The sequence below is a fragment of the Pseudochaenichthys georgianus genome, chromosome 18, assembly GCF_902827115.2.
Source record: "Pseudochaenichthys georgianus chromosome 18, fPseGeo1.2, whole genome shotgun sequence".
Lineage (NCBI taxonomy): Eukaryota > Metazoa > Chordata > Actinopteri > Perciformes > Channichthyidae > Pseudochaenichthys > Pseudochaenichthys georgianus.
Genome location: NC_047520.1, coordinates 18,456,741 through 18,465,766, shown reverse-complemented (window position 1 = coordinate 18,465,766; position 9,026 = coordinate 18,456,741). Strand labels below are relative to the sequence as shown.

The window sequence follows — 9,026 nt, the reverse complement described above, 5'->3', positions numbered from 1 at the left end:
CCGAGTGTTCTTGCTTTTCTCTTTGAAAGTCATCACATAACGACATTGTAATACACGGTTCGGCTGCATTAAATATTACATATCTGCCCTAGATATGTATTTATAGAGCCCTGATCAGAAGACCTTTTGACAAACTGGAAGAGATGCCGCCAAAACTGAATACGTGACGTGGACCATAAATATATCAACAATTAAACAACATCTTCCATTTCTTTTCACACAATACGTCTCCTTGCAGTATCAACACTAATTCGGCTGACTTTTATATTTGATCCAATTAGTAGATAGTCTGTATTTACACCATAACGGTGTACAGCTGATAGAAAGGGACTTTTTTGTAGTTTTTAAAGATATTACTGATTTTCTGAACTACCTTTCCAACTCCTCATGCAGTTGACTGTTACAGGTCTATACAGGTTCATGGTACAATGCATAAGCTTCACATCAAGAGACTGAAACTGTATTTTCCTTTACCGTTCTGTTTTAAACTCACAATAAAGTGAATAGTCATATTATGTACGATATTATTATGTTTTATTAACTAGACCACTGGTCTAAACCGCACCTCCTAGTGGTTAAAGCACGTTATTGAATGTAGTTGTTGAATAAGTTATATTTTTACATTACATTACATTGCATTTAGCTGACGCTTTTATCCAAAGCGACTTACAATATATTTGATATATAAATATTTGATGAAAACATTTAAATATTAAGAGTAGCCTACATACAAAATAGGGGTCAATGATAGAAATATAGAATGGAAAATATCTAGAAGATACTGTAGTGATCTCTACAATAAAACAGTTTAGTGCAGGACGTCCAAAGATATTAACAGGAGGATGTGCAAAACAGACAAACTGATAAGGCTGCATTTTACTCAGGTGTAACTAAAGTCTGATTTAAGAGTTGTTTATATTTCACATCATTAATCAGAATCTGCAAAGTAACAAAAATAAATGTAGTAGAGTAAAATTACCAGGTTAATCTCTGAATTGTAGTGGAGTAGAACAAAGTAGTACATGCTGCTGTAACGGCCCGTCTACACTACAGCGTCGACAGGGTCGAAAGCTCCAATCTGCCCATTCACTTTCAATGGGGTGACGTCACGTAGCCGCGCTTTTTCGCCGAACTGAATTGTGGGTAGCAGAGCGGTCCGTCTCAGTTGAACATTGTTCAACTTCTGTCGCCTGAGACGCCGGAGTAGCCAGCGCCAGCCAATCAAATCCCGTTTCCCAAAATCTGACAGCTGAAGCCATAGCCAATCAAACCGCGTCTAAGCTGGGAGAGATATCCCGCCGTTCATTTCTATATTTCAAAAAAAGTCGGAGGAGAAACTAACTATCGCCGTAGCAAATCACCCGGTTTTGTATGACCAGACCCTCTTCACCTACCGGGATACAAACCGGAGGAACCAGGCATGGAGGGAGGTGGCAGAGACAGTGGGGGAAACTGGTAGGTTTTCGCCTGTTTGGGGAGTTTATATATATATTGCTCCCATAAAATCCCCGGGGGTTTTTGCTTTGTATGTCGGGGGCGGGAGATGCATGTGATTGGTTGTTGGCCGTGTTGCTTGAATAAAATCCCCAAGCTCCAGACACGCCCAGCTCCAAGCTATTTTTGAAGCTGTAGTGTGGACGCTCCGTAACAAAAACATTTCCCAACTTGGGATCAATAAAGTATCTTATCTTAAGATGATCGATGGCTACTGCCATATTTGCTAAATGTGCATCTGAACCTTGACAAGTGCATGTTTCAGGCTTATCAATTAACAACAGGAGGGGTCACAGACATAAGACCAGCTGTCATGTGGTATTAATGCTGCCCATTATGGACACAAGCAATTTTCACCCATGTATTAATTATATGTTTTAAATTTGATAACACCAATGTGTTTCGTGTCCCCTAAACCTCCAGGGATGTATACAGTTTAATACTGGTAACTTCTAATTGTGGGAAATACGAAAACGTCTTTTAAAACTACATTTCCCAGTAGAGACGTGCCATAGAACATGTTGCGAAACACACAATAGAGAGGCGAAGTCCCTCCCTTTCCGGGAGCCTCCATGGGACCCCGGAAGCGTAAAATTATACATTGAAGTCAATGGAGAGAGAAAGGTTATCTTTTGATCCCGTTTGAATTGTGCCACGAATGACACATATGATGTTTGTCAATTTAAAAGAATATTTTGCAAGTCAAAAAAATTAAAATGTGTCGTAAAACTGTGAAGTTACAAAATTGTTTGTGAGAAACCGCTGAGTGAACTACAGGTCTCTTGGTCTCGCACAATACGCGTCACCATCACAAAGATGGCCGTCACGTTAGCAAATCTCACCTGTTTCTTTCAGAATGAGAATAAAAGTATAAAACGAGGTGACTACAAGTCTGGACACGTTGAGAGCTGTACATACACGAAAGGGGAGTTAGTCGGTTCTGTAAGAGCAGCGGGACCGGCTTTACAAGATGTTGGTGAGTAATATGAGTGCAATGTGTAATGCTAATGTCAGCTAGCTAACATTAGCTAACAAGGTACACTAACGTGTTTTGTTTCAGTAACTAGTGTTCTCCTTTAGAACTTCGTGGTCTGTGTGTATGCTGTGGATAACATTAGTGTTCACAAGAACAAGGTAAACTCCCGTGTTTTGTTTTAGTTGCTCTTCAGATTGAAGCGGCCAGTTTTATATCGACTATACTGTATGTGTGATCTCCTTTTACATCTCGTTGTGTCATTTGAGTTTATTTGCTGTGTGTAGATTCAAGGGTTTTGGTTATCTTGTCAATTTGTTTGGTTATCCAGGCACAGCTGTGTGTGACTCCCTCGGGTACACTGGTATGTGTTTTCCTAATGTAGAGAGCATTGATTAATTAATAAACTACACACTGAGTCTAGATCCTGACCAAATCCTTTTTTATTGTTGATCAAATGTTTTTCAAAAATGTATTCATACACATTTAGAAAAATACAATGTACAATCACAACCAGTACAACACACATTACAAAAAATACAGAAAAAACAAACAATAACAACAATCAGACAAAACTATGGAAAAATAACCCCTCCCACCCCCAGATCCGGACCATCCTTGTATTATTTCTCATTCAATCTATTATAGCATGCTAACAAACATGGTACTTACTTTATTTGTACAGATCTGCATGGGAGACGATGGCGCGATGCAGAGCGCTGTCTGTGATTGTGCACGGGGGATGTACAAATGCAGCCACGCTGCAGCATTGGCAATATGTGCCATGTGGCAGATCGCTCCACAGATGTTGAGTGCCAGTGGAGGAAGCCTGGCACTTCCAAAGTAGTCCAGCCGGTGTCTCAACTCTACCAACAGTGAGAGGAGACATACAACCCACTGGCCAGAGACATCGCCACTCAGGATGTAGACTGGTTCAGGCACTGAGGGGCTCACAGTGTGGCATGGCATGGCTTTTGTCACCTGAGCCAGAGCCGCAGCCTCAACATCAGGCCATTGTCACCGTGCCGGAGCTGGTGAAGGGGCATGGGGGTCGGGGGCTTGAGGCAATTCTTGCCTCAATGCGACTGAGCAGAGACCAGCAAGCTGCCATCCAGACAGCCACCGGAGGACAGCGGACAAAGTGGCAGTTACACAGGCGGGGCAGGTTGACAGCCAGCAAGTTTGGTGCTGTGCTGCGGTCAGGACTTTCATCCACTCCATGCGCGTCCCTCATGAAGAGGGTGCTCGGGGGGTACAACTTGGACGGAGTCATGGCTGTCAACTGGGGGGTTGTAAATGAGGCCGAAGGGGTGAAGGCTTTTGTGCAGGCCTATCAGGAGACAGTGTTCGAGTCTGGTCTCTTTGTGAGTGAGTCGGTGTTTTGGGAGCATCCCCCGATGGACTTGTGCAGCCATCTGCCCTGCTGGAGGTGAAGTGTCCACCATCATTATATAGGATATATATATATATATATATTTGTATACATATCTGTAAATTGTATAATTTTATTTGATTTAAAAGTATTTTTGATCTCTGTCTATAAACACAAACTGAGTAAGATTGACAATAAAGTTGACTTTGAAAAATATATATATTCTTTATGAAAATAGTTGACTGTTGGAGAAATGAATCCAAATGAAACGTTGGACTGAACTACAACTACGCCTTTAAATCTCTACGGACTGTTTTTCAGTGGGATGGCAAGTTCCTATCTTTAAACATTTATTAGTTTTTTCTCAGAACAGATTTGATTTTCTGAAGTTAATTTAACTTAACCATGTAAGGTCATTATTAAAAAGGTACAATCAATTTGTTTAGGGTTGAATAAAATAATGATAAACATTTCATTTGGATAATTTACTGACAGAATAAGAAACTCAATGATGCTCTCCTCACCTGTTCCTTTTTATAAAGTGAAACAGTTGAAACGATAGATTTTAGTAAACTTAAAAACAACCTTCTCCAAAAGCTATCAAGGAATATACCGAATACTTGTTTTAGAACTTTATTACATATTTTTATATAAATAGTTTGAGTGATCCATAATTGACAGAAGCTTGTGTTTACACTGACCTGTTACTCAGATATTAATATCTTTGTAACTTCAGTAAACCACTACCTCACTCATTTCTTTCATTCATCACGGTTCAGTAAACTAAGTGACACATGAACCAGTTTAATAATTATAATAACGTAGGATTGCAACTCTTTGAAACTGTAGGTGGCTCTTAAAAGAGCTGTTGTGTTTGGGTGTGCTGGTCTCAGGTCAGTCTAAGCCCTCTCTCCGCGGATGCGGCGCGCCAGCTGGATGTCCTTGGGCATGATGGCGACCCTCTTTGCTTGGTTCATCTTACTGGGGGGGCAGCTGCATGGATGTCGGTGCAGTCCACAGTCATTGTGCAGTTGAAGGCAGAATGAATTTATTATTGACTCCGAATGAAGCACAACTTCATGTCATACAATACATTGACTTTGTTTGTAATTGTGTAAAAAAATAAAGCATTGATTAGCAAGCAGGACCTGCAGGAACAGAGCATGGTGATGGATGGAGCTGGGAAGAGAGAAGAATAAAGAAAACAGATCAACTTCATTATCGGATATTAAAAATTCAATTTCAAAACAAGTTGCCACTCCTACAGTTTTCTAGTATGTAAAGATGATTTCACTTGACCTATGCAAAATATCACACTCAATACATGTGTGTCTCTGGGGGGTGCATTGTGCCTTTGATGTATATACATAATATACCATAACCAAATACTATTACGTACAGTGGAAATCAGGTTGCCAGAGCAGGTCAGTCCAGTGTGCATGTTCCTCAGGGTCTCAGCAGTTACAGGTGAGGTAAAGAAAATAAAAGAGAAAAAGGTCAGTAACAACACTTTAAAGAATTATCTCTTTTAATAATGTTCTCTCAGTAATCACTCAACTACTGTCTTTCCAACAAACAGATTGACTCACTATCATCACAATGAAACACGTCCAGAAGAATGGACCACAGATGGAAATTAGCTATTAGCTATAATCTGGCATATTGCATCTCTTCTCTTTGCTGAGATTAATGTTTTTGTATGCATGGTCCTTCTATAAATAAATAAATGTCATGCAAAGCTGCCTGCCTGCCTTCCTTCCTTCGACTCTCCCTGAACTGCCTGATCTTTTAATGTTCAATGTTAACCATTTGAGCAGATAGCATTAAGTAGAAAAGATCGCAGATGCTAATCTGCCGTTAGCCTACCTCCCGCCCCCTTAGCACCTGGTGGAGGGGGCGATAGGCTCCTCTTCAAATGTTTCACAAAATACTTACCATCATGACTACTCTTACTGTTTAACATTTGGGTTTACTTCATGTTAAGGCTAATACAAATGACAAGGCTAAGTAATGTGATGCTAACTAACGTGCTCGCTACTAGCTATGTAGCTAGCTTGACTGTGTTCCATGCACAACATGTGTATTACCTGATATGTTTGGTCCAACGACTCCTGGTCCTTTCATCAGACGGGAAGCGATAGAACGAGCTATGATCTATAAGTATGATCACTTATGTGATTACAACCTGGTACAAAGCACACAGGCATCTTGTAAAAGTGAATTTATTTTTAGCAATCTCTTATTTATTGGAGGGAATAATCAGTTATGAGATCTTCTTCTTCTTCTTCTTCTTCTTCTTCTTCTTCTTCTTCTTCTTCTTCTTCTTCTTCTTCTTCTTCTTCTTCTTCTTCTTCTTCTTCTTCTTCTTCTTCTTCTTCGCTTTAATTACGAGTCGCAACCACTTGGAGCATTATCGCCTGTGACATCACTTACGCGAGCCAGAATGGGATTTGGGATTTGTAGTCTTTGTAGTCGCGTATTTTTCATAGTCTTATATTTCAACAGTTTTACGACAAAATGTGACTTTTTTGACATGGAACTTATTGTTTAAGATTGACAAACATCATATGTGTAGTTCGTGGCACAATTCAAACGGGATCAAAAGATACGTTTTCTCTCTCCATTGAATTCAATGTAAATTTTTCGCTTCCGGGGTCCCATGGGCCGGAAGTAGATGGGCGTGACTTCGCCTCTCTATAGCCAGCAAGTGTAATTCTGGGGGGGAGGGCCGGGCTGGACCCGTCCAAGTCCAGTTTTGGATAGTCTGGCGTGGTTCCATTCCATTTCAAAGAGCTTTGACGCTCAGCGTAACCTTGTCGCACTGCCACTCCAATATCCAATCACAGAGCTTGAGGGCTAATCACGGGGTTTGTAAAGCAAGGCGGATGTTGTAGTCCCAAACGATAGCTGGGGATTCTGGGTAGTGTAGTGTCTTCGGAAACTCTGTAGTGTCTAAACTCCGAAAAAACTATTTGTTTATCCGAATCAAAGGTTAAAAACACAAAAGCATTGTACACAATTTAAACCAATCAATATTGTGTAATTAACAAGGATAAACTGATGTTTTTTAGTGGATGAGTAATGGAGATATCACTGCGTAATCATTTGACAGTGTGGGGAATACTTCCGGTTTTATTATGAAAACTTCGAGACCGGAAATACTGTTTTCACCCACGCTAACTTTACATGGAAGTTGCCCCATATACAGTACACGTTCTCCTGGCGAGACCTCAAATCATCTTCGTATATCTATCAAACTGTAGATCCTACACATCCACTGGACGTGGATTATAAAAGTAAAATATACACTTCTCGCTAGAGATCTAATAAAAAAGCATTTTAATGGCCAAACTATTCCACAATTTAGGATTTTCCAGAGAGGGTTATTTGTGAATAAACAACCCTCCGGAGCGTTTGCAATCGACAGGAGCATGTTGTTTCTTACACGACCACTAGAGGGGCTACACTTTAAAACGTGTCTCTGGGTCGTATTTAGCTGCTGAACAATCGACCCAGAGCCATTTAATAGAAGAGTTACGACATCTCCGTTCACTCCAATGGACCACTTTTTTACAGCAATGGCGGATCGTGGAGCCTCTCAATCGTTCCCCGGAAGTTAGCGCCAAGGCTGGCAGAGCTGTGGAGTTGCAGCATAATACACCGTTCGTGACGGACTTTTAAAGGTAAGAAGAAGTTTAAAGATTTATATTGCGGATATTATCAGTACATCTGAACAGCCTTTTAATTGTAAATTCCGTTCTCTTAATGTCATTTCATCCAACATGTTGAATTAGAGGATTGTATGCAGGGGTGGAGGGAGTTAAATATTAGATAAATATAACTTTGGTGCGTGTAAGAGTGAGTGTTTTTAGCAGAGCCATATTGTGTCCTTGTGATTCTGTTGATTATTACCTGTCTGTATAATGTTGCAGCTCAGCTGATTCTGGATTGATGGCAAAGGGAGAGGGACTTAAGTGAGAGTGAAAACACAAGGTAAGTTTAATACTACCGTTTTATATAAGTAAACACCTTATCGCCCCGAGGCATTTCCCATCCAATAGGTGTGCTATATAGGTGTGTATAACCCTTTCTCCTGTCTGTTACTCCCTCTTTCAGCACAAGAACCAGAGGGGGATTCAATGGAGCCTGAATACCTGCACTGAGACCCTCACCCTGCACCCCGAGTCTCAACTCTGTGTTTTTCAAGCCTTTCCCTGTTTTTTTGTATTAAACAAAACATTAAGCTTTCCCAATGGTGTGGTTTTCGTTTTGTGAAAAAGTGCAAATGCAGTGTTTGTATATAATTACATCACATATTGTGTTGCTGTTGGTCGTGAAATTGCTCCTGCTGACTTGAGCCAGCCATTTTTTCCTCCGCTCTGTGTCAGTGGGGAAGCCGTACATTCGTACTCCTTTCTCTGAGCGATTTGAGCATCCCCAGGCAGCACATCAAACCAGGACAACACGGAGGAAAAGGCACCGACAAACTGCATGATATGCTATTCAATGTTTATTGAATTCCATGTATTTGCAATGGATGTTCCTAAAACAACACATTTAACATCATCATCATCATATGCTGCTAGTCCTGCTGCTGTTGCTAGTCCTTTGATAGTCACCTGTCGGTCTCCTGTCCTTTCTGAAAGCCATAAAGACGACATTAGTCATTTAGATAACTTGTGTCCTTAATTACCAGGGGATTACTGAAACTACCATGAATTTAAGAAAATGGTAGAAATGAATCCAATCTGAATTTTAAAGCATTACTTTAGATCCCCTCCCTCTAAATATATCAATACACATTAGAAAGTGATGCTCCTGACTACCATAGAAGTTTAAGAAGATAATATTGGTTTGAAAGAATTCAAAGCTATAAATAAACAGCAACAGGCTCTTTAACCAAGGCACTGTTAGCCTAACATGTAAACTAGTTGTTCACACTAATCCTAATATTATCACTTAATATTAGCAAATTCGATTTTATTTTTGAAAACATATTGATGTAAATACATACACATATCGATTTGTTGTATACATATTGCAAATCAAAACCTTTATTCACTAATAATTACCAAAAATCGTATTTCTATCTCCTGTTATCAATGCATTCACATTGCCCGCCATGAACTTCCGGGGAACGATCCTCGTCTACATGAACCACGTGATGATAACCGTTTTTGGACTTCC

The 9,026-nt window shown here is 40.2% G+C and overlaps 1 long non-coding RNA gene across 1 annotated transcript; it reads right to left on the bottom strand.

The window, feature by feature from the left end:
- Positions 1-4,870: 4,870 nt before the first annotated feature.
- LOC139435715 (uncharacterized) lies at positions 4,871-6,310 on the bottom strand. The gene is made up of 2 exons (XR_011644928.1): positions 5,239-6,310; positions 4,871-5,018 (listed from the first exon to the last, which is right to left on the bottom strand). It is a non-coding gene; the product is annotated as an uncharacterized lncRNA (long non-coding RNA).
- Positions 6,311-9,026: the final 2,716 nt, after the last annotated feature.